At 42.6% G+C, this 24592-nt stretch overlaps 1 protein-coding gene across 5 annotated transcripts in view; it reads left to right on the forward strand.

Moving 5' to 3' along the window:
- The window catches only part of LOC122799357 (protein DGCR6-like), a 557275-nt gene that overhangs the window by 164414 nt on the left and 368269 nt on the right, over positions 1–24592 (forward strand). The gene's annotated exons all lie outside the window — the stretch shown is intronic.

Here is a 24592-nt window from a genome sequence, read left to right on the forward strand (position 1 = left end):
ATCACAACTGGTATCCTCACAAATAATTACATTCCTGGGTTCAAGCTTGAATACAACTGCCCAGATGGCTTACCTCACGCTAGACAAACAAAGGCAACTGACAACATACTTCAAACAACTGCAAGACAAATTCTGCAGGCTTTGGTGTTCATGGCATCCTGTATTCTACTAATTCCTTATGCGAGACTGCATATGAGGAAACTTCAATGGTACCTAAAAAGCTTATGGAGTCAACATTGTCACAGCCTGGAAAGAATGATTCCTCTCATTCCCTGCCTACAACAAGACTTCCTTTGGTGGGCAGAGACATGTCACCAAAACAAGGGACTGTCATTCACTCTACCCCCTGCCACCCAAACCCTAACTACAGACGCATCAGATTATGCTTGGGGGGGCCACCTGGCAGGGAGATGCATTCAGGGCAAATCGAGCCCAAACCAAATGCATCTGCATATCAACCAGAAAGAGATGCTAGCTGTTCAGAATGCTCTGACAGCCTTCAAGGACTTACTTCATCCAGCACAACTACTGATAGACGGACAACACCACAGTTATGTGGTACATAAACAAGCGGGGGGGGGGTACACATTCCTACCCCCTTTGCAGACTAGCCAGGGCTTTGTGGAACACAGCCTTGACTTACCAAATACATCTTCAAGCTCAATTCCTGCAAGGAAAGCAAAATACTCCGGCAGATGACCTAAGCAGAAATCTTACGGACCCGCACGAATGGAAACTGGATCCACAAATCTTCAGCATATTAACAGAAATGGGGGAGCCCAGACATAGATCTATTTGCCTCTCCCCAAAATTATCACAAAAAAGCATGAAAAGTGGATGCTCTATCCTTCAGTTGGAAAAAGCTTATCAGTCTATGCCTTTCCCCCTGTGCCTCTACTCTCCAAGGTCTTTCTGAAAGTCAAACAGGAAAAAACAAAAATGATCCTAATTGCTCTGGACTGGCCCCACCAGCACTGTTATCCGGTTCTAAGAAATATGTCTCACCTTCCTCCATGGTACTTGCCTCAAATACCTCATCTACTATCTCAGCAGAACTGTCAAGTTCTGCACACTCAGCTCCAAACTCTGAATCTTGCAGCATGGCTAATCAACTAATTATTCAAACAACATCTCTCAGTAAATCTGTGATGGATGTCATTTTGGAAGCCAGAAGGCCTAGTACTAGAAAATCTCATGCTGATAAATGGAAGAGATTCTGTGCTTGGAACCAAGCACAAGGAATAGACACAGCAAAGCCCAATATTCCTCGGATTTTACAATATTTGACTGCGATGCTTGACAAGGGCCTATCTTTTTTTCTTCAATAAAAATCCATGCATCTGCCATCTCGGCTCATTGCAACACAGAGCCCTCCCCTCTTTTCTCATCCTCTGCTTAAACAGTATCTTAGAGGGGCCAAAAATTTAAGGCCTCCCAGAAGAGTACCAACACCTGCATGGGACCTCAATTTTGTGCTGGAAAAACTCACCCTGCCTTATTTTGAACCAGCAACTACTGCGGATACAAATTTTTTATCTTGGAAAACAGTTTTTCTTTTGGCAGTCACTTCAGCAAGAAGGGTTTCAGAACTACAGGCTCTCATGCTCTCATGGCAGTGGAGCCTTTTATTATATTTCACCCGGACAGGGTGTCCCTCAGGACCAATCCTTCTTTTCTGCCTAAGGTGGTATCCAGTTTGGCTCTTAACCAGACCATTCACCTGCCAACATTTTACCCAAATCCGCAGAACAAGGGGGAGCGGATTTTGCATTCATTGGATGTACACAGACAACTAAGATTCTACCTTAATAGGACCAAATCTCTAAGAAAGTCTGAGAAACTACTGGTAGCATTTGCTGCAGGGTCAGAGGGGAAGGCTATATCAAAGCAGACAATTTCTAAATGGATAAGCCACTGCATTCATTTCTGCTATTTGCACCATGGTAAACCGGTGCCCAAGGGGATCAGATCACATTCCAATAAGGCTGCCTCTACTTCAGCAGCTTTTCTCAGAGGGGTTCCAACCAAAGACATTCTAGAAGCTGCTCCTTGGAGCTCTGTTCATACCTTCACAAAGCATTGTTTACTTTTCTCCAAATCCAGGGCAGGCTTTGCCACTGCAATCATGCAGGGCCTTATAGCCGCTCCTAATGCTGTTTAGTTCCATCCTCCCATCCATAGCTTTGGGATTCTACCCAAATGTAATGACTGAAACAGTGAAACACGAAGAACATAGTACAGTTGTGTACACTTACCATAAATGTAGATGTTCGAGTGTATTCACTGTTGCAGTCCGGGTTACCCACCCGCCATTCCCCTTTCTATACCTTTTCTTTCCTTCACTATACTCAAAAGCCTTTGTGGTGCATTTGCTTTTAGTTGAAGGTAAAGTTTGTTTCTAAAAGTGTATTTGTATATTTACTATTTACTTATATATGATCCGCGGTGGTGCACCGGTAGCGTTGTTGCCTCACAGCAAGAGGTTCTCCCGTTCAATTTATGGCTGGAGTGCGGGGAGTGCCTTCTGTGTGGAGTCTGCATGTCCTCCCCGCGGTTGAGTTGCGTTCCGAAAGACATGCGTGAATGGGCGTGCCTTCGTTGAAGGTTGGGTGTCGAGCTGGCACCTTTAAAAATCTGCTGCCAATCATTAGTGGACCAGAGTTCCGCTGTGGCGACCCCTAACTGGGAAAAGCCGAAAGACAAAGAACAACAACAACTGTTATATATATTTTTTTGCTCCACATTTGGGGGGCACCTGACATCTGGGGCAAGAAAAACTGAATAAAGGCTGCATTTTTTATACATGACCTGACGTCATGGAAGAGGAGACTGCAACTGACGCAGGACCCAAGACTTTGTTATTCAGGCCGACTGAGTGCAACCTGCCAGCAGATTACCCAATTGTAATGACTGCAACAGTGAATACACTCTAACATCTACATTTATGGTAAATGTACACAACTGTACTTTATGGAACTTGCACAAGTTACATGCTAATTCTGATATTAAGAAAGTTGCAGGTACGTCTTATGCTTTTGTGGTAACAAATGTACTTGTGAAATTAAGTTTTAAAGAACTAATTTTATGGGACTGGCTAGTTCTAAGATGTGTCTGCAACTTCCTTAATGTCAGAGCAAGCGTGTAACTTGTGCAAATTCTATAACTGAAAAGTTATACTGTCCAAATGGCGAAATCCAGAACGCTACAATACGCCAATGACCTCACGAATAGATGATGTGTTCCACAAAACCACTGGCAACAAAAACTAGTAAATGAGTCATAAAATCTATTTTATTCCTTAAAGTTAAGCGCTTTCACTCACTAAACCGTGAGCTTCCAAAGAACATTCAAATTGTAATTCCCACTAATTTAAATACATCTATTTGGCGCCAAAATCACATTCAAATTCTTAAAGCTGTATGCTACTATTAAATACCTATAATTTCTAAAAAACTGTTTTACCAACACAAGAAAACAGTACCTACACCAAATAAAAATATTAAAAATATTAACAATTAATACTATTAATATGTAATAAAATTTGCAACTTTCGTCAATTCATAATCTCTAATAATGATTTAACTGATATATAGTCATTTAATCCTGGTGGTGTTGTGGCATCCGTCAATATCTGCCAACAAGTCTCTTTGTATGCCAACATACTCTTAATGATGTTCATCGTGCATACAGCTGCAGTCATAACAGATGGGTTCTCCTGCCGTCAGGCGGGTCCTCGGTCGGCCAAATTCCAAAGTCTAGGTCCGGGGTCATTTGTCGTCGCTTCTTCCCTGACGTCAGTGCGCCAGGGGTATAAAAGAACCAGCCAATGCCATTTTCTTCAGTCTTTCTTGCCGTGCGGTGCCTGAAGCAGAAGCAGTTCGCAAGTGCCGGTTGGCCAGCTCCTGAAATTACGAAAATTTTGCAACCGAAGTCTTCTTGAAAGCTAAGTATCCCGTTGGGGAAACTTTTGTTGCCTCAGGCCGATGTCAGACAAAGTCAATAATTGTATTTCTTGTGGGAAGCAAATACAGCATAAGGATTTTCATTCCCTCTGCCTTCCTTGCTTAGGCCCAGACCACGACGTCTCGGTCTGTCGTTTTTGTGCTACATTCAACAAACGCACCATTAAGCGTCGGGCGGAGTTCGCCCAGCACTATTTTGGCAAAAAATTTATATTATGTCGTCGGATACTCCGACTCCAGTTTTGTCTAAAAAAAACGCAAAGACAAGGACCGACACCACGCCAAAGCTGACTACAGGTGGTCCGGTTCTCAGCGAGGCGCCTACGCAGCCCCTGCCTACCGACGACACTTCATTGGCGGTGTCTTCTGTGCCCGAGGTCGCTGGCTCCTCAGCCCACACCCCGACCACAGATACCGAAGCCACTCTTGGTGGTGAATCTCAAAATGTAGACAGGTCTGCCTCCTCTCAAGGTGTCTTCAGACCTTCCTCTTCTTTTTCTATCAAGGCTTTCACTAAGTCTAAAGCAGCCATGCATTCTAAGAGACAAGCTCCACAGGGCCCTTCTCCAGGCCCCATGCCTAAAAAAACAGATGCTTAAAATGGCTGAGGATTTGATTACTCTTATTAGGGGTTCTCAACCCCCCCCCCCGGACAAAAGGCCCAGAGTGGAGGAAGAATCCCCCTCCTCTGACCAGGCCTCCATTATTTTAGATCACCCAGATGAACAGGAACATTCCTACTCCCCTTTTGAAGATTCTGATGCTGAGGAGTCCATTCCCTCTGCCCCCCCCCCCCCCCCAGAGGATTACTCATTTGGGGAAACCCTGCATACCTTAAGGGAACACTTCAACTGGGAAGGCCAAGAGTACTCAGATTCCAAGAAAAGGCTTAGGGATTTTCTCTTGCTATCCCAGCACAGGCCTCAGGCTATACCTCCTGTCTTAGACATACTAGATGATGTGTACTCGGAGGCCTGCCTTAACCCGGATTCTTTACCTCCAGCCCCAGTCAAGCCTGACAGGTACTACCGGGTTCCTGACTCGCACCAATTTTTATACAAAAGCCATGCGGCTGATCCAAATCCTTAGAAAGGTGGGGAAAAAAGGTATACACCTTGGCCACCTTAACCATGGGGGCATTAAACTGCCAGTTCCATATGCTAAAGTACCAACAGTTTCTGTTATCACAGTTGAGAAGTAAAATGTCACAACCTGAACAACCAGACTTGAAGGAGTTGCAGGATTTGATGCATAGTGCAGAACAAGTGGGTAAACATACCTTGCAATGTGGTTTTGATGCTCTAGAGGCCTCATGTAGAGTTGCTGTTACAGGATCAGTCATACGTAGACATGCCTGGCTCAAGGAGCAAACCTTACCAGATCATGTCAAAGCTAAATTACTAGATGCCCCTCTACAAAAGGATGTATTATTTGGTGTCAAAGCTGAGGAGGTATTAAAGAAAATGGAGGAAAATGCTAAATCAATGCAAACCAGTAAAAGATTTTCTACAGGTACAACCTCCACGTTTCAGTAGAAATTGGCCTTCCAAAAATTGGTCCTTTCCAGCCACTGACAGACCCCAAAGAGGTAGATACAGGCGCCCGAGGGGCAGAGGGCAATCTCAAGGATCGTTTAGAGGCAGACAATGGCAAGCTCCTACACAAAGAGGTGGTGAGGATAGTTCGCAGCCATTCAGAAAGCAAGCCCAATGACTTTCCCCTTTGCATGCCAAGCAAGGCTCAAATGGCAGCACCCTTAGGCGGAAAACTGGCATTATTTTCAAAAAATTGGCATATTGTCACAAAAGACAAATGGATCCTGGACATTATAAACAGAGGCTACAGATTCCATTTTCACACCCTTCCAAAAATGAGAGGCATGCCAAACCTGCCACACAATCAAAGGGCAGAGGCACAAAGACAAATTTCAGATCTCATGGACATGAAAGCTATTCAAGAGGTACCTACTCACGAACAAGGTCAAGGTTTTTATTTCAGACTATTACTGGTACCAAGGAAGGGAAAAGATTGGAGACCTATTTTGGACCTATCCATCCTAAACACATTTTTACTCGTACCAAAATTCAAGATGCTCACATTACAGCAGCTTCTTCCCATGCTGGGCAAGGAGTCTTGGCTGGTAACATTGGACCTCAAGGAGGCATACCTGCATGTCCCAATCAGACAAAATTGCAGAAGATACCTCAGATTTCTTGCAGGTTCAACCCATTATCAATTCTCTGCATTGCCCTTTGGCTTATCTACTGCGCCCAGAGTATTCACGAAATGCCTGGCATCAGTAATTGCCTACTGCAGACTTCAAGGGATACAAATATACCCATATTTGGACGACTGCCTGATCCAAGCGGACAGCAAGCACATACTTCTGAAACATCTGGCTTTTGTAATAATGTTTTGAATTCTCTGGGATACACAGTCAACAAAAAGAAATCAAGGCTACTACCCTCTCAGAAAATAATTTTCCTGGGTGCCAACTTGGACACAAACACCCAGATGGCGTACCTCACACCAGAGAAGCAGGGGCAACTAACTCGATACTTCAGAAGACTAGCAAATTTCACCAGGCTAACTGCAAGGAAAATCCTGCAGGCTCTGGGATTCATGGCATCTTGCATCCTACTAATCCCATGTGCAAAGCTGCATATGAGGAAACTTCAGTGGTACCTGAAAAACCTATGGTCTCAACACAGCCACAGTTTGGAAACAATAATACCACTAATTCCATGTCTTAAAAAGGAATTTCTGTGGTGGGCTCAAGCATGCCAAACAAACACAGGTCTCCCATTCTGCAAGCCTCAAGCAAATCAAGTCATCACAACAGACGCTTGACTACGCCTGGGCGCACATGACAGATCGGTGCATTCAGGGCAAATGGTCCCAAAAAGAAAAGCACCTTCACATCAATCAAAAGGAAATGCTAGCAGTAATAAATGCTATTATAGCTTTCAAAGACCTTCTGCATCCAGGTCAGCTATTGATAAGGACAGACAACACCACAGTAATGTGGTACATAAACAAACAGGGAGGAACCCATTCATACCCCCTATGCAGGCTGGCCATGTCACTTTGGAACATGGCTCTGGAATTACAAATCGAACTTCAAGCACAGTACTTGCCAGGCAAGGAAAACATGCTGGCAGACAACCTAAGCAGAAATATGACAGATCCACACGAATGGAAGTTGCATCCTCAAGTTTTACAGAGATAATTCAAGCATGGGGAAGGCCAGACATAGATCTCTTTGCCTCCCACAAAAATCACCAATTGACAAAATTCTGCTCAAGGACTTTTCATCCACAGGCCTGGAGAGTGGACGCTCTCTCTTTCAGTTGGACAACAATGACAGTTTATGCCTTTCCACCTCTTCCTCTGCTGCCCAAAGTTCTATTAAAAACCAGAGCAGACAGACCAAAGATGATTCTCATTGCTCCAGACTGGCCAAGACAGCACTGGTACCCACTCCTGAGGAGCCTGACTCATTCCCCTCCGTGGACCCTACCTCTAATGCCTCTTCTTCTGACTCAGCACAGCTTCAAAACTCTTCACAGTCAGCTGAAAACACTCAATCTGGCCGCATGGAAGATTCCTTAACATCACAACAGACCCTACTCTCCAAGGAGGTGCAGAATGTCATTTTGGAGGCCAGAAGGCCGTCTACTAGAAAAGCTTACTCCGCAAAATGGAAACGGTTTTGTGCCTGGAATGAGAAAAAGGGCCAGAATCCTGGAAAACTGAATTTACCTCAAATATTACAGTATCTAGCTGAGCTGCTAAGCAGTGGACTTTCATTCTCCTCCATCAAAATCCATGCCTCAGCCATTTCTGCAGAATACAACACTGATCCACCTTTATTCTCTCACCCCCCTCTTAAGACAGTTCCTCAGAGGGGCTAAGAATCTAAAACCCCCAAGGAAACCACCAATACCTGCTTGGGATCTCAATTTTCATTCTAGAAAAGCTGACCTTGCCTCCTTTTGAGCCAGCTGCCTCAACAGATTTGCAATATTTGTCCTGGAAAACAGCTTTCCTTCTGGCTATAGCTCGTAGGGTATCGGAACTACAAGCCCTCATGGCTGTGCAGCCTTTTGTCATCTTCCATCAGGACAGAGTTTCCTTACGAACCATCCCGTCCTTTATGCCAAAGGTGGTATCCAGGGTAGCTTTGAATCAGGCTGTACACTTACCTACCTTCTACCCTAATCCTCAAAACAAAGGGGAGAGACTACTACATTCCTTGGACATCCACAGACAGCTGCGTTATTATTTGGACAGGACAAAGCCTTTCAGAAAATCAGAACAGCTCTTTGTGTCCTATGCTATAGGAGCTCAAGGGAAGCCAATTTCCAAACAGACAATCTCAAAATGGATAGCCCACTGCATACGCTTTTGTTACTCCTTTCATGGTAAAACTGTACCTGCAGGCATCAGATCTCACTCCACAAGGGCCACAGCTACCTCTGCAGCTTTCCTCAGAGGAGTTCCTACCAAAGATATTTTGGAAGCAGCCACTTGGAGTTCTGTGCATACCTTCTCCAAGCACTACCACCTACCTTTATACTCCAAAACTAGAGCAGGCTTTGCCACTGCAGTCTTGCAGGGCATTCTGGCTCCTCCTAGTTCCACCTAGTGCCTACCACCCCTTTCTTAGCTTTGGGATTCTACCCATCTGTTATGACTGCAGCTGTATGCACGATGAACATAGTACAGTTTTGTACCTACCATAAATGTAGATGTTCGAGTGCTAATACAGCTGCCGTCCAGGTTTCCCTCCCTCCTTCCCCTCTTGGGACAGGCCTATTGGCTAACACCTCCTCATACAACCTGATTGGGGTATTCTTTTATGGTGTATTTGCTTGCAACTACTGTATTTTGATTTTATTGCATTGCTTTATTACACAAATTTATGTATTGCCTTCCTTCTGGGGGCACCTGACATCTGGGGCAAGAAAAACTGAAGAAAATGGCGTCTGCTGGTTCTTTTATACCCCCTGGCGCACTGACGTCAGGGAAGAAGCGACGACAACCGACGCCAGACCCAGACTTTGGAATTCGGCCGACCGAGGACCCGCCTGACGGCAGGAGAACCCATCTGTTATGACTGCAGCTGTATTAGCACTCGAACATCTACACTTATGGTAGGTACAAAACTGTACTTTTCCACCCCTCAGATTGCTTGCTACAGTTTCTAATATAGCAAACTTGAAATGATGGTTATCTCCTTTACTAATAATATGTTTAGCCAAAGCATTTTTATGGTCTTTCGTCCTTATGCTGTATAGGTGAGAATAAATTATTTTCCTGAAGTTTTGCTCTGTTTTGCCTATATAGAAAGAAGGGCAGACCATGCATTTGGCTAAATAAACTAACATTTTTGTACTGCAACTTCCCCGTTTAAAAAATAATTTCGTCCTATTATAATTTTTTAAAATAATCTCTGTTTCTTCATTGATCAGGCTACATTGGTGGCATGTGCCACATTTCTTTGTATGTGTAGAATTTGCTATCTTCCCTCTTTTGTAACCTGTCCCTAACATCCTTTTCAAATTTTGACCCATCTTGTAAACAAAAGTCGATCTAGGACCTAATATCTCTAACATTTCATCACTGGTTAATAATGTATGCCAATATTTACTCATAATGTCTTTAATCTGATTACTAAATGGACCATATTCTATAATGCAAGCTCTACTAAATGGCTTAATATTTGTACTACTATTCTTAACATTGTCACTATCCGGAACAATGTTGTATTTCATTCCTAGTAATGGCACATATTTCTTTCCCCATTGCTCTATCACATATGAGCTCACTTTCTTCATCATATCTTTATTATATCCTCTTTCACTAAATAATGAAGTTATATATTGCACTTCGTCTAACATATCCGGGTAACTTGAGGTCATCCTGACTGCCCTGATACATTGTCCCTTATAGATGTTTCTCTTGGACTTCATTGGACGATTGCTATCATAATCAGTATACAAATTAGTAAATGTCTCTTTTCTGTGTATATTCGACTTGAAAATATTATCCTTTCTTGTAACCAAGGTGTCCAAATAAGCCACCCCTATTTTACTACTCGTAGAGGTAAACTTCAAAAAGTCACTACTTTGGTTCAAATATTCCAAAAAGTTGTTAAAAGTACGCTGATCACCCTCCCATATAATATATATGTCATCCAAGAATCGTGAGTAGTATTTGATGTTACCAAAAAACTCACTGTTAAATATGGTATTCTCCTCCCAGTCCAACATTACCATATTTGCATATATGGGGGCACATGCTGCCCCCATAGCTACACCCTTGGTTTGTTTAAACATCTCACCTTAGTATATAAAGTTATCCAATACTATGGACATGAGTTCAATAATCAACTTTATTTTGTCCCATTCCAAATTACTATATTTGTAAATACTGTCAGTAAATGCCTCCATACCCTGATTCTTGGGGATACACATAAATAGATCTATTACATGTATTGAGGCAAACAATAGATCATTATCAGCTATATGAATGGGATATCTCATTAAAAATTCCCAGGAGTCCTTGACCATATGTTCCATATATATGTTTTAGCAAAGAGTCTATAGCCACTCCCAGTGGAAAAGTTTTGGACTTGCTTCCTGATAATATTGGTCTAAATAGGGGGTTAGAAACATTTTTATGTACCTTAGGTATACCAACCATTGTAGACATAACAGGGTACTCTACCTTAAAAAAATTGTATAATTCTTCAGTAATCCTATTGTCTAATAGAAATTCTTCTATAAATAAATCTATTCTTCTGTATGCAATATTTAACTCATTAATAGAAATTACCTCATAATTACCTGAACCATGCAATATATCATATAATTTTGCATTGTATTCAATGGCGTCATAAATTACAATGCCTCCACCCTTGTCTGGTTTCATAACCCTAACGTTATTTTCCCTTAATTCATCCAATACAACTAATTCTTCTTTAGTTAAATTGTGCTTTATTTTTTTTCTTTATAAACTTATTACTAGACTGATAAATCTCATGTGTAACCGATCTTTCATACCTAAGAACATCCTTGTTCATAACTGGTAACAACTTTTCTTCTTTAACATGTTTCTACTATCTGGTTTGTGTTCATTTTTGTTTTTGGACATCAAGGCCAAATTAAGCTTCCTGACATATTTTTTAACTTCACTAATACAGTCCACTACTCTAAAATGTGTGACTGGTATGAATTTCATGCCTTTTGCCAGGAGGCTGAAATGAGCCTTGTTCAGACTCATATTTGTGTAATTGAATATCTTGAAGTTGTTGTACCTACTTATTACACCTTCTTGTAGTATTTGTGAAGCTTCCATGCCTACCTCCTGGCTCTTGTAAAGGTAAGGTACAAGGTTCTGAGGAAGCTCACGGTTTAGTAAGTGAAAGCGCTTAACTTTAAGGAATAAAATAGATTTTATGACTCATTTACTAGTTTTTGTTGCCAGTGGTTTTGTGGAACACATCATCTATTCGTGAGGTCATTGGCATATTGTAGCATTCTGGATTTCGCAGTTTGGACAGTATAAGTATTTTGAACGCTACCTTTTGGTTCAGTTGTTGATAACTGAAAAGTTAAACTTGTTGGATTTTGTATTATTTTGTTTGTTTATTTTACTACCTTTTGTGTTTGGTTAGTTAGAATGTGGTGTTGTTTTAGAAGATATGTTTATTTCTATTGATGCAATGTTGTGGTTGCAGAAGGGTATTAAGATGGTTTTGTGTGACAAAATGTTAAAAGTGTAATAACATGCCCTACATTTGTAGTATAGTTAACTTTGTGTAACATTAGGAAAGTACAACCGACTCGCATGATCTCACTCACTCACACAGTTGCTCTTTAGCAAGGGAGTGAAATTTGGTGCAATATTTAATTCTTCTGTATGTAATGCAAACTTTTTTGTGATGCAGATATAGTAAAAAACTATAGAACAGATGTGTAGTTCAATTTATGATTGAGCAAAGGCTTATTTTTGAACCTGGAGGGTGATAGAGGGTAGAATGATGATATTGCTGGGATTAAATCATGGAGATAGATTTATGATGTGCACATAGGAGCCATGTATGAAGAATCTAGTGATAATTGGGTTAAAGTTCTGTGTGTGTGAGTGAAAACCCAGTCAAGGGCATTTTGCAATATTGCAAATAGTTGAGAGATATGCTTAGCACAACTAACATATCTTGGCGTAGACACCTGAAAGTAATACATAAATGAGTAACTATTTACACAGAAACAAAACACGCCATTCATGCCATTTTAAAAGTGAACTGTGATAGACATGAGGCTACTGGTAGTACAACACACAAATACAACATATTTCACCACTGAACAAACAATGTTAAAATTAATAAATTAAAAAGAACTGCTGTGTTAAGTAGTAAAACATCCAGTGTAATACTGATTAGATTAAAAAACTGAATGAGATTGCATTTATATTGTTTTATCCTGTCACAGTTGAAATTCAGGAAAAATAAGGACAAGTCTCTGAAAAAGGCCTGCCATGCTTCCGTATTTCGAGTTCTGTTCTGTTGCAGTTACCTAAAATGGCATTGTGCTGGAGGACAGAGTTTGACAGAAAAATGTATTTCAGAATGCCAAAAGAAGCTCTGTCTTGACAGTTTCAGCTAGGAAGCGAATAATTCCACCAAATAAAACACACACAACAGTTACTACTATGTTAATATTGCTATTAAAACTGATGCTAAACAAAACAAGAACACTGTGTGTGTGTGTGTGTGTGTGTGTGTGTGTCTGTGTGGCAAAGCACATCAAGTATGTTGAAATGTACATACTTGGACAGTTTGCCTTCCGTTTTGTGATTTATGATTTGTATTTATCACAGTGCACTACACTACAAATAAAATGCCTCATTCAGGCAGCTACTCATTATTAAATGATGACTCTTAGTTTCTGCAATTTTAGTTGCATTGTGTATTTAATATAGGTGAAGCCTTTTGTCTTTGTTGCCATGATGTGATCTTGGTAGTTGTGGAATTGTGGGATAATTGGAAGTCAGTCAGCACTGTGTGCTTTATTGGCAAATCATATTTTTCTAATGCTGTATTCAGTTTGCCTGGGCTAAGGAGTGTGGTTTTGCTGGTGGTACTTTTAGAAGTTTGTAGATGGATATCAGATGTTTGCTGTGTTATGTATGCCCTTATATCATAGATGACCACCGCCTGATAAGTTGAGCTTGATCATGTCTCCTTAATTAGGGATACATTTGCTACTGTTATGAAAGTGTTTCGTAAAAGTGCTTTTTGAGCCCCTGCCATGGAAAAGATCATCAAAACAGATAATGTAGAGGTGATTTTTCTGACTACTAAAGAGCTGGCTAAAGGAGGAGAAATAATGTGTTGCATCTTCTGGATAGGTTTGTCTGTTTAGCTTTAAAGCTCAGAGTAGTATAGTATTCTACAGTAATACTTTTCCAGCAACATGCAGTGAAGGTAGAAGTATTTTCAATTTTTTTCCATGAGTAAGACCAAGTGATGCGGATAGCGAAATTCAGGAATTTGAGCCTAGCAAGAAATTGACATTCACAATTTGTTCTTACAAAGATACAAGCTCCTGCAGAGATTATTGATATGGAAGTAGAACCACACTAAATTTGTTGAGTTGTATGTTACGTTAATGAGACAAATAGCCTATGGTTGATACAGTACATATAAGACTATAATTTCCTGTTTGTGTCTGTGTGAGTTTTGCCAAGTTCCCTGGGATCCCCATATACCAGATGCAAGCCTTGGGTGAACTGGCATTCCTGCGTCCTGTGTTGAGTTGGCAAGCCCATTCATGATTAGTTTTTCTCTTCTTTGTGCACAGTAAGTGCTGGAATAGAAACTTGTAACATTACATGAGTCATCAGAATGAATGAAAAATGTGGATCAAAAGGCAAAAATTAAAAGGTGGGAATATATTTTCATGAAAGTGAAAAGAGCTATGAAGGAATGCTTTCTAGTAGTAGTGGAGAAAGGAGAAAATCTTGTGCAGTTTTAAGTTCAAGCGTTTTGTAACAAGTGTTGGGTATAAGCTTGACACAAATTATTATACTGCTTTCAATCAATTTTGTGAAATCCGTGCAAGAATTTGTAAAGTAGCATGTTAAGTTGTCAATCTCGCCTTCACTCTTGCTGGATGGGTTCGGAGCCGATCCTCGGCTCCGACTCGGCACTCGCTTAGCTTGAGAACTCCTTTTACCAGCTCGAGGCAACCCTATATCCCATGATGCAAGGCGGGACTACCTCAGATCTCGTTTGCCGCTTTGCGAAGAGGTCTCCGTTTTTGCCAGCTGAGGTAAGTTTGAGTTTTCAAACAGCTTTAGTCAGGGTTTATCTTCCCCTTTTCCTATTTGTTAGTGTATAGTGTCCATACAATCACCCTATTCCCCTTATAGTGAAAATTTTTACTTTATAAAAAGTTTAAAAAAAATTTTTCAGTTAGGCCTAGGCCTTCCTTATTAATCCCTATCTGTGTGTCTGTGTTTGGGGATTAATTTGTGAGACTGTTTTTAGTGTGTGTGTGTGAGTATTTTATTACTCTTTTTCCTTAGACTATGTCTAAAGAGGTAAAGGTCTCGGGCTTCAAGAAGTGTGACTCATGCTGTCAGAAAATGTCTCTACAGACGGTCACACTTCTTGTGTTTACTGCCTGGGGCCTTTACACCTGCAGGACTCCTGTGCTTTGTGTCACTCTTTTAGCCAGCGAGTCCTGCAGGAAAGGAGGAATAAGTTAATCCTCCGTGCTTGCTAAAGCCGGAAGGTTCACCCACTAAACCTGGGTCCAGTAAGCCTTCCAAGCCATCCAAGGGTCAGGCTACAGCTTCCAAGCCTTCCCCGGTGGCTCCGACTGGAGCCGATCTTTCTCCTTCTCAGCCAGGGTCGGTTCCGATCGGTTCCGACACCCAATCTGCTGTTGCCTTGTCTGCTCCGGCTGGAGCCGACACAGTATCCAGTATCGGAGCCGAGAAGCCTTCGGCTCCATCTGGAACCCATAGGACGTCGGCTCCGATGACTTCCTCCAAGAAGAGATCTCGGTCCCCGTCTTTGGAATCTATCCACTCGGCTCCAGGGTCGTCTCTTTTGTCGGAGCGGAGTCATCGGAGCCGATCTTCGAGATCTTCCAGGCTGTCTGACCACGATTTAGAGAGGGTGGTAAGCAGGCTGTTAAAGTCGCAGGCACTGGCCCAAATGCTCCATAGCCCGTCTCAGCAGACTTCGGCTATTGCTTCACCCCTTGAACTTCCTCCTCCAACTCACCACCAGAGTTCGGAGCCGGAGCTTCTCGGGACAGCGACTGTTTCGGCGCCGGAACCGATACATCCTTTTTCGGCTCCGTCGTCTTCGGCTCCGATCTCCTCCTTGAGACCTTCCTTGGAAGGATCCGGTCGTCGAGTTTCCCTAGTCGACTCCGAGGGGGCTAGTGGCATCGGACTCTTGTCCGACCCCGCTCTCCCTCTCGGGGCTTCGGCTTTGGTAAGCTCGGCACCGACATCGGCCTCGGAGCCTTCCCTCTCAGTGGAGCCGGGAATTCCTATTTCCTCGGAACGGGAATATTCCGGTCTCCCGGGGAGGGGAGCCTTTGAGGTGATGAGTGTCCTGGCTCCTGAGCCAGGTCAACGGTCCATCCCTCTAGCTCCTCCCTCTTCGGTGCCTGTAGACACCTCTTGCCAGCCTCTTGCTCTCAGGCCCAGGGATCCATCGCCCCAGGTTTCCCCATTGGGAATATCTTCCTCTTCCGAAGTTTCTCCTGATCCTGCAGGGGAACCCCCTCGGAAGAGGACGTGTAAGAGAAAACACACAGACTCCCCTGAGTCTACTACATCTGATACCGACTTAGATGAGTCGGAGGGTTCCCCACGATCCCCTCTGAGGATGTCTCCTTTTCAGACATCCTTGAGCTCCTCAAACAGAGGGGGAATTGGCCCTCCATTGACCCCTCCGAGGATGAGTCGGTATACCTGGAGGCTTTTGGATCCCGACCCTCCACCTCCAGGGTGTCTCCGCCTTTCGACCCACTTATGCAGGCAGTGGCTCGGAAGGCGTGGGCAGCTCCAGATTCTGTGGAACCTGTCCCCAGGAGACCATCCAAGTTTATTACGGCCCCTACGGACAAACAGTTTCTTTCCAAGGGCGTCTCTGTGGATGCTATGGTGGTGGCGGCGGCCACTAAGAAGGAACTGATGGATCCTTCAGTACCTGTCCGTCCTCCTAACAAGGATTCTAGGACCATGGACAGGTATGGAAAGCGGATGTTTTCTTCAGCGACCTTTGCTATGCGTTCGCTGAACTACCTTTGTCACTTCACCAGGCTTCAAAGAGATATTCTGAAGGAACTAGGTGAAGTGGTCCAGGATCCTTCTGCTGCTGGGGCTCAAGAAAAGATTGCCTCACAGCTAGCAATCCTGAATTCCTTATCCAACTCCTCCATGCGGCTCATATCCTATGCGGCCGATGGAGCGAGCAGGGCCGCAGGCACAGGAGTGGCTCTTAGACGTCAAGCCTGGATGCGGCTTTGTAATTTTGCGGACCCCTTTAAGGCGCCCTTCACCAATACCCCCTTTGATGGTTCGGCTTTGTTCGGACCTCAGGTGAAGGATACCTTGACCAGGTGTGAGCAGGATGGTAAAACTCTTTCTGCCATTGGAGTCCATTTTTCCACCCCTTCTAGACCATATCCCAAGGGTCAGAAGGGAGGGAATATGTGGTTCCGCAAAGCCCAAGGAGCTACACCGGACACACGTGGTCAGTTTACCCCCAGAGGCAGAGGGGGTAACAATAATAGACGCCGCCCTAGAGGCAGGGGGGGTCCTCAGAACCAGGGCAACAGGGAGTCTCTTCCTGAGAAGCCCTTTCAACACCCCTGAGGTGTTGCCCGACTGTCCACCCTTGGAGGCAGTCGGGGGAAGGATTTCGCTGTACCCAGTAGCCTGGCATTCCCTTTCACAAGATATGTGGGTACAGTCGATCATATCCGAGGGTTACAAAATCCCCTTCGAAAGGTATCCCGTACCTCAACAATCCCTTCCAGACATCTCACGGTCAAAGGGATTTGGCAGAACAGGAGGTTTCAAAGCTCCTAAAAAAAAGAGCCGTCCAGACTGTTCCGGCAGACCAAGTAGGATCCGGCGTCTACTCGAGATTCATTTTGGTCCCCAAAAGGACGGGAGATTGGAGACCAATATTAGACCTGAGCAGTCTAAACAGATTTGTCAAGAAGGCAAGATTCCGGATGGTCACGCTTCAGTCCATTCTGCCCTTTCTGGGCAAGGACAACTGGATGTGCTCTATAGACCTTCAGGACGCGTACTATCACATAAAGATTCACAGGCGCTCCAGAAGGTTTCTCCGCCGGCTAGGGACCAGTCATTACCAATTCAGAGCCCTGCCCTTTGGCCTCACTTCAGCCCCAGAGTGTTTACCAAATGCATGGCAGTGGTCACAGCTCATCTGAGACGTCAAGGATTCCAGGTGTTTCCTTATTTAGACGACTGGCTCCTCTCTGCCACCACCAGGTGTCAGCTTCTTCAGACCAGAGACTACACTCTGCAGCTATGCAGGAGTTTGGGAATTTCAGTGAATTTCGAAAAATCTTCTCTGCAGCCTTGCCAATCTATCACCTTTATAGGCGCAGAATTAAACACCGTCAAAATGTTAGCCAGACTAACAGATCAAAGAATTCTGGACATCCAAAAATACGTTCGGATTTTATTGCAGAGCAGCAAAGTCAAAGCCAGGCTGATACTAAAGGTTCTAGGTCTTATGGCTGCGGCCATTGTTCTTCTACCACTGGCTCGCTTCCACATGCGTCTTCTGCAGTGGATGTTATTCACTCAGTGGTCGTTCCACAGTCTTCCGATGAGTCACAAAATCTTAGTCACACAATCGTGCAGGACTCATCTGAATTGGTGGATATCTTCCCTTCTTCTTCATCAGGGCCGACCTTTTGTTCCCCCTCCTCCGGTTGCCACAGTTACTACGGATGCCTCTCTGATCGGGTGGGGGGGGGCATTATCAGGGCAGGATGGTCCACGGGACGTGGCAACCCATAGAATACCATCTGCACATAAATGTCCTGGAGATGAGAGCAGTGCTTTTAACGTTGCAAGCCCTCAACGACTTTCTTCCCGTAGGGACTATTGCAGTACAAACGGACAACATGTCCGTGGTCTGGTACATCAACAAGCAGGGCGGGACCAGGTCCTATCAGTTGTTTCGAGAAGCTCTCAGACTTTGGCAATGGGCAATCTCCTCTCATCGGTTTCTGATAGCAACGCACATCCCCGGCAGGTCCAACCTCTTGGCGGACAGGCTGAGCAGATCCATTCTCATGCCTCACGAGTGGTCTCTCAATCAATCTGTAGTGGACCAGATTTTTCTGAAGTGGGGCACACCTTGTTGCGATCTTTTTGCTACACCCCAAAACAACAAGTGCCCGATTTTTCACCCTCTTTCCCCTACCAGGCCAACCCCTGAGAGACTCTCTAACCCAGGATTGGCCCGGGACTTCTGTACGCTTTTCCTCCTTTCCCTTGATTCCACAAGTCATTCAGAAAGCCACCGCTTTGAGGGCCAAGTTGATTCTCATTGCCCCTTACTGGCCTCGACAAATTTGGTTTCCGTCTCTGCATCGTCACCTCCTGGTGCAGCCCTGGCATCTGGACCCAGTTCGGATCTCTTGACCCACCAGTCGGGTCAACAGCACCGGCCATTCATTCTCTCAACCTCACTGCTTGGTTGCTCCACTTCCTTCCCTAGCCAGGCTTCCTATGATCTCTGATTCGGTCAGAGACATCTTAGTGGCTTCTTTAAAGTCGACCACCAGAACCGTTTATGCTAGCAAGTGGCGACGTTTTTCCATTTGGGCAAATTCCAGGAATATTGATCCCTTTACTGCTCCTGTGCATTCTGTTTTAGATTTCCTGGCTGAGGTTTTTCAGTCAGGATCTTCTTCATCTACAGTAAAAGTTCAACTGGCTGCTATTTCCAAGTATCATGTTGGCTTGCATGATCATAACATTATGTCTCATAGACTATGCAAGGCCTTTCTGAGAGGAGTTTTTCTCCTAAAGCCGCCGATAAAGCATCCTCCTCCACAATATGATCTAAATTTAATGTTGGCATCCTTGATGTTACCTCCCTTCGAACCGTCTGCTTCGTGTTCTTTGAAATTATTGACCTGGAAAACTATATTTTTACTGGCTGTCACTTCAGCAAGAAGGGTTTCCGAGATTCAAGCTCTCTGCATCCGTTCCCCTTACTTGGTTTTTCACAAGGACAGGGTATCCTTAAGAACGAATCCGTCCTTTCTCCCCAAAGTTGTCTCTCAAACCAATATTAATCAATCCATAGATCTACCAGTTTTTTTCCCAAACTATTCTGACAGAGCTGAACAGAAGCTTCATTTTTTGGATGTCCATCGTCAGCTCAGGTACTATTTGCATAGAATGAAACAATTCAGGAAATCGGACCAATTATTTGTCTCCTATGCAGAAAACAGGAAAGGTCTCCCAGTGTCTAAAGTGACCTTATCCAGATGGTTGTCTTCCACCATTTCTTATGTGTACTCTCTCAGAGGCAAGCAACTACCTTCTAAACCAAAAGCACACTCAACCAGGAGTCTATCCACATCTGCAGCCTTTCAGGATAGACTACCCATTGATACCATTTGTGCAGCAGCTACTTGGGCCACTCCTCATACCTTTGTCTCTCATTACAAGTTAGATTTGGTCTCCAGAGACAGGGCCAGTTTTGGCTCCACAGTTCTCAAGAGTCTGTTCCATTGAGCCACCCGGGATACAGGTGCTAGGGACGCGGTCCCATCCAGCAAGAATGAAGGCGAGATTGACAACTTAACATTTAGAAGTTATGTACCTACCATAACGTTCCATGTTAGTTGTCTTCTCTCGCCTTCTTTCTTGCGTCCCTCCCTCCTTCCCCCTGGCCTGGACAGATCTTGAAGAGTTCCTATCAGGTTGTTTCCTCCTGAGCCTTTATTAGAGGACTCTTTTATTATGAACTTGGGTTTCCTAAATATATTAGGTTAGTCCTTAGCAGGGTAGGTTAGCTACCAAACGAGATCTGAGGTAGTCCCGCCTTGCATCATGGGATATAGGGTTGCCTCGAGCTGGTAAAAGGAGTTCTCAAGGTAAGCGAGTGCCGAGTCGGCTCCGAACCCATCCAGCAAGAAAGAAGGCGAGAGAAGACAACTAACATGGAACGTTATGGTAGGTACATAACTTCTAATTTTTCGAAAGAATGTACATATTGTTGACTCATTTGAACTGAAAGGAATTGATGAAGTTGTTTGAAAATGCATTTGCCAGATAAATCTAAGTCACTGCTGGCTGGAAATGCTGACAGTTGAGCAGAATATTGAATTTAAATAAGACACTGGTGAGGAGTACAGTATTTTTTGTTGATACTTTTTAAAACATTGGGGTTCAAAGGTAGAAAATAGAGAACATTGGCATATTGATAATGCATTCTGGAATTGAGTGGAGCTGTAAGTAAAAAGGTACTTGCATGAATATATAAATAAGAAAAGTGGACTTTTTCAGATTGTGTCACTTAAAGAAGTAGTTGGTAGTTTGGCATGTAAGACACTAGCAATGGTAGAAGTACTTCACTGTGCAAAATCAAAGTGTATATAGACAGCAAATGCCATAAGTCCTGTGCAGAGATGTAGAGTTTTATGAGTGGTTCGACGATACTAACAGCACTGTTATGTGTTCAAGATATGGATGCCAAGAAATTCACCCTAGGAGCAAAGCTGAAGAGGTAAATCTTGGCATCCATGTCAAGAACACATGATAGTAAGTTTTCCAGTTTTACATGTCAAGAACTCTTAATATTAGGTTAGCATCTGCAAACCACTCATAGTTATTTGTAGTGCATGAACTTTTATCTGCTCCATATACTACAAGTTACAGTTATGAAATGCTAAGTGTTTTAATGGCTTTCAAAACCGTAAAGCACTTTGCGAGTACTTTCAGAAAGGAAGTGTAACACTGTTCTTTCTGTTTACCTTCCATACCGATCAACTGTCCAGATTTTTGCCTCATGTGTTTGGTGTGTTCTTCATAAAGTTCAAACAAGTTACTGAGGATTGAAGACACTAAATAATGGGGGTCTATATTAGATGCACAACTGCTTAAATGTTCGAATCTCTAAAGGTCAACCTTTATAGATCAAACAGTTAAGTGGTCGAATTTTTACAAAAATTAAAAAAAAAAAAAAATGCACAACTCAAAAAAAAAAAAATAAACTAAAGGGTTTAAGCAGGGGCCAAGCCCCCCTGCACCCCCATGTGGGGGGCTGCACCCTTCCACTTTAGTATACTAACTCCAAGATCTCACTACAGTGTAGGGAATGGGAAATTTCCCATTTCTGCACTGTAGTTCACTGAAGTGCAATCTCTGAGTTGGTATATTTAAGTAGCAGTGGTTGTGGGGGGCGCAGCCCCAACGTGGGGGGTGTAGGGAGCTTGCCTCCCTGCTTAAACCTTTTCCTCGTATTTGTTTTTTTTATTTACTTTTTTACAATTTCAAACGTTTAAGTGTTCGATCTGTGAAGGTCTACCTTTACAGATTCGAACATTTAAGCATTCGTTGTAGTAATATAGACCCAATATTGGCATACATATAGGCTTCAGATTTCGTATCCTTCATAAAATCAGGCGAGCACACATCATGTTCTAAACTTAGAAAGTTACGTGAATGACAGGAAATGGACATGTTGCCAATGGAGAGCAGACAGAAACAAATCTATTATTCTTCCTCTGTCATTTGTACTGACAAAGTGTACTGCCTAACCCAGGATCTGACCTTAACAGCTTTAGCAGGGGGTGCTCAACATTTAAGGTTGGGTCTCACTCCACTCTAGTGCTAAACTTATTTGTCTTTTTCCAAATATCAGAGCTTAATTGGCATGCTTCGTGTACCCCATTGATATTCTTCATGATCACCATGTTACTTACAGGTTTCAGTGCATCAGTTGAGTATCAAATACAAGTTAAGTCCTATTAGTGTGTCAGTTATGCATCTCTGTAGGAAAATATCTTTAGGATTAAAATGACAGAAATTAAAGGAAATGGAAAGCATGAACATTATTAAGAAACATTTGAAACTAACCAAATGGGTGAGAGATGCACGTTTACTTTTATGAAACAAGACAGAATTAGCATTTGCATTGATCTGTCAGGTCAAAATGTAATACTTGGAAAGAGAGTTGCTTACAGCTGGGGATGTGGTCTTAAGAATAATAACTTATTATTTTCACTATTAGAGGTTTGCCAGGAATTTTGGCAGATAAAGATAGCTTCTAGTTGTGTAAATTTTAATATACCACAAGAAACTTGCAGATTCCTTACACTTCTGGGCTGATATTACAGCAAATGTAAAACGAGTAAGTCTTAAATGCATGGGTCATATTCTGGGGTCTATATTATATCTTCGAAGAGTCAGTTCGGTGAACAACATTTTACATTGAAATGCCATTCAGCAAACTCACTCTTGTGGGGGGCTGCACTCCTCAATTAATTATATATATATACCATCTCCGAGATCGAACTGTAGTGAGGAAAGGGCAAATTTTCCGATCTTCACTCTACCGCAGTCTCACTAGGAACAGTTCGCTGAACGGCATTTCAATGTTAAATGCTGTTCGCTGAACTGACTCTTTGAAGATGTAATATAGACCCCATATTCTGATGCCAAAGGGACTGAAGTGTGACGCTAATACCAGAGCTGAAAGGCAAGCAGGCATTGCTGTGGTTTGTAGAAATGATGCAGTATCTTACAAAGTTTTGTTTCTAATTTTTACAAAAAAAATAGCTGTCTTTATAAAAGCGGGTAGTCCGAGGTACAGCTCAAGAGTGGTGGTGTGAATAGGCAGGCAGGCTTTTGAAATGCTTTAGGAACTAGCTAGTGTCCATCATTTAATATGCTGTAAGGTTAGTAAACTACTTGTATAGTGAGTAGAAAGCAGTCAGAATGATTTAACAGCTGTGTTCCTTCTAGGGAATAGGCCAGTTACTTGTTGGTCAGGGACAGTTATAGAAGAAATGCGTGCTGTGAAAGAAATGTAGTTGTTTGTGGCAGTATATGGAGGTAGGAAATTCCATGTCTTTTTTCAGTGGTAAAGAAGTTCATCGGGAACTGACAACAAACACTCAAAGCATATTCAGACAGTCTTAACAAGCTGCCCAAATGCTTATGCAAAATGCCCAACAAGCTATCCCCAATATTATAAAACAGTATTTGTCCATGACATTTTTAAGTCAAATGATCATTGTATTATAATGCATGCTATGTCTCGGATGTCAGTAAAATGTATTGCAGCTAAAAACTGCTCATAAATATATATATATATATATATATATATATATATATATATATGTGTGTGTATTATATATGTATATATATATATATATATATATATATATATATATATATATATATGTAAAGGTATGTAGTTTTAAGCAATAGTGAACTGACTGTAAGAAACTCCACGCTGTGCTTTCGCTTCAAGATAACTCAGTCTGATTTAAGGCTTTCATTGAGGTTAGTGACACACCCACTGTGTGTATTTGCCTGACAAATATCCACAGACACCCTGGTTAAATGGATGGAAGGTAGAATGTTGATGCAGTTAAAGAGCAGAGTTGAGTAAACCCTGTGCTGTCAATCAAATATAATTAGTCTACGATTAGGTTGTTATTGAGTGGAGGACATCTGTTGTTTTGATGTATTTCTGTTGTGTGTTTGTGGAGTAGCTTGACATATTTATCGGATCATGGAGATAACCTTTTGGTGAGCTACACAGCTGTTTCTGGCATGGCCCACTTCAATATGCTCATTATTTTTTTGAAAACATTGATCAGGCGTTACGATCTTGGTGATAATGAGAAAAATGCATAAATAGGCTTTGTGTTTGTGTTTAAATTTTGATAGAATACTTGTTTTAGAAACATAATTCACTAGCTGCTGTTTTATTGTTGCTATGCTAGAAAACCACACTAGCATTAGATTACATCAAATATCTGTGCCACAGATCTTGATCTGCACTTTCTTGTAGAGAATTTATAGTGAGCAGACCAATGCTAATTTTACCTGCCTTAATGTTGCATCACTTGGAAGAATGTCAGGTGGCTTGTATCAGCATTGGTGGCTGCTTGTGAGATACTTCATTGCTAAATTACATTAAAGCTTGGCCTAAAGTTCGTCAAAGGTTTTGGGTTAACACAAAGGTCTGTTTTTTTATCTTTCTGTTAACATGCAGGAACCTCTGTAAATTTGTCCAGGGTATGGAGAGATATGAAGCTCATCCCTCCATACTTACAGGGTCTTTGAGACTCCCTCTCCCAAAGAGGTATGTGAAAGAATTGATAAGACTGTAGTATACCAGAATAAACTGGAAACAACTGAAATGAGACTGGAATAAGTCTTTGTGTTAATTACCCAAACTCGTGCTGAACAGGTGCCAGTCTCTCTTTTATGGACCAATTCTTTTGTACTTTTCAGAATTAATTCTGGAAACACTGAAGTTCGGTTAATAAGGCTTTATTAGATGTTTAAAATATCCGAGT

Source organism: Protopterus annectens, chromosome 4.part0 (genome assembly GCF_019279795.1).
Source record: "Protopterus annectens isolate FY-2018-M chromosome 4.part0, PAN1.0, whole genome shotgun sequence".
Classification (NCBI taxonomy): Eukaryota; Metazoa; Chordata; order Ceratodontiformes; family Protopteridae; genus Protopterus; species Protopterus annectens.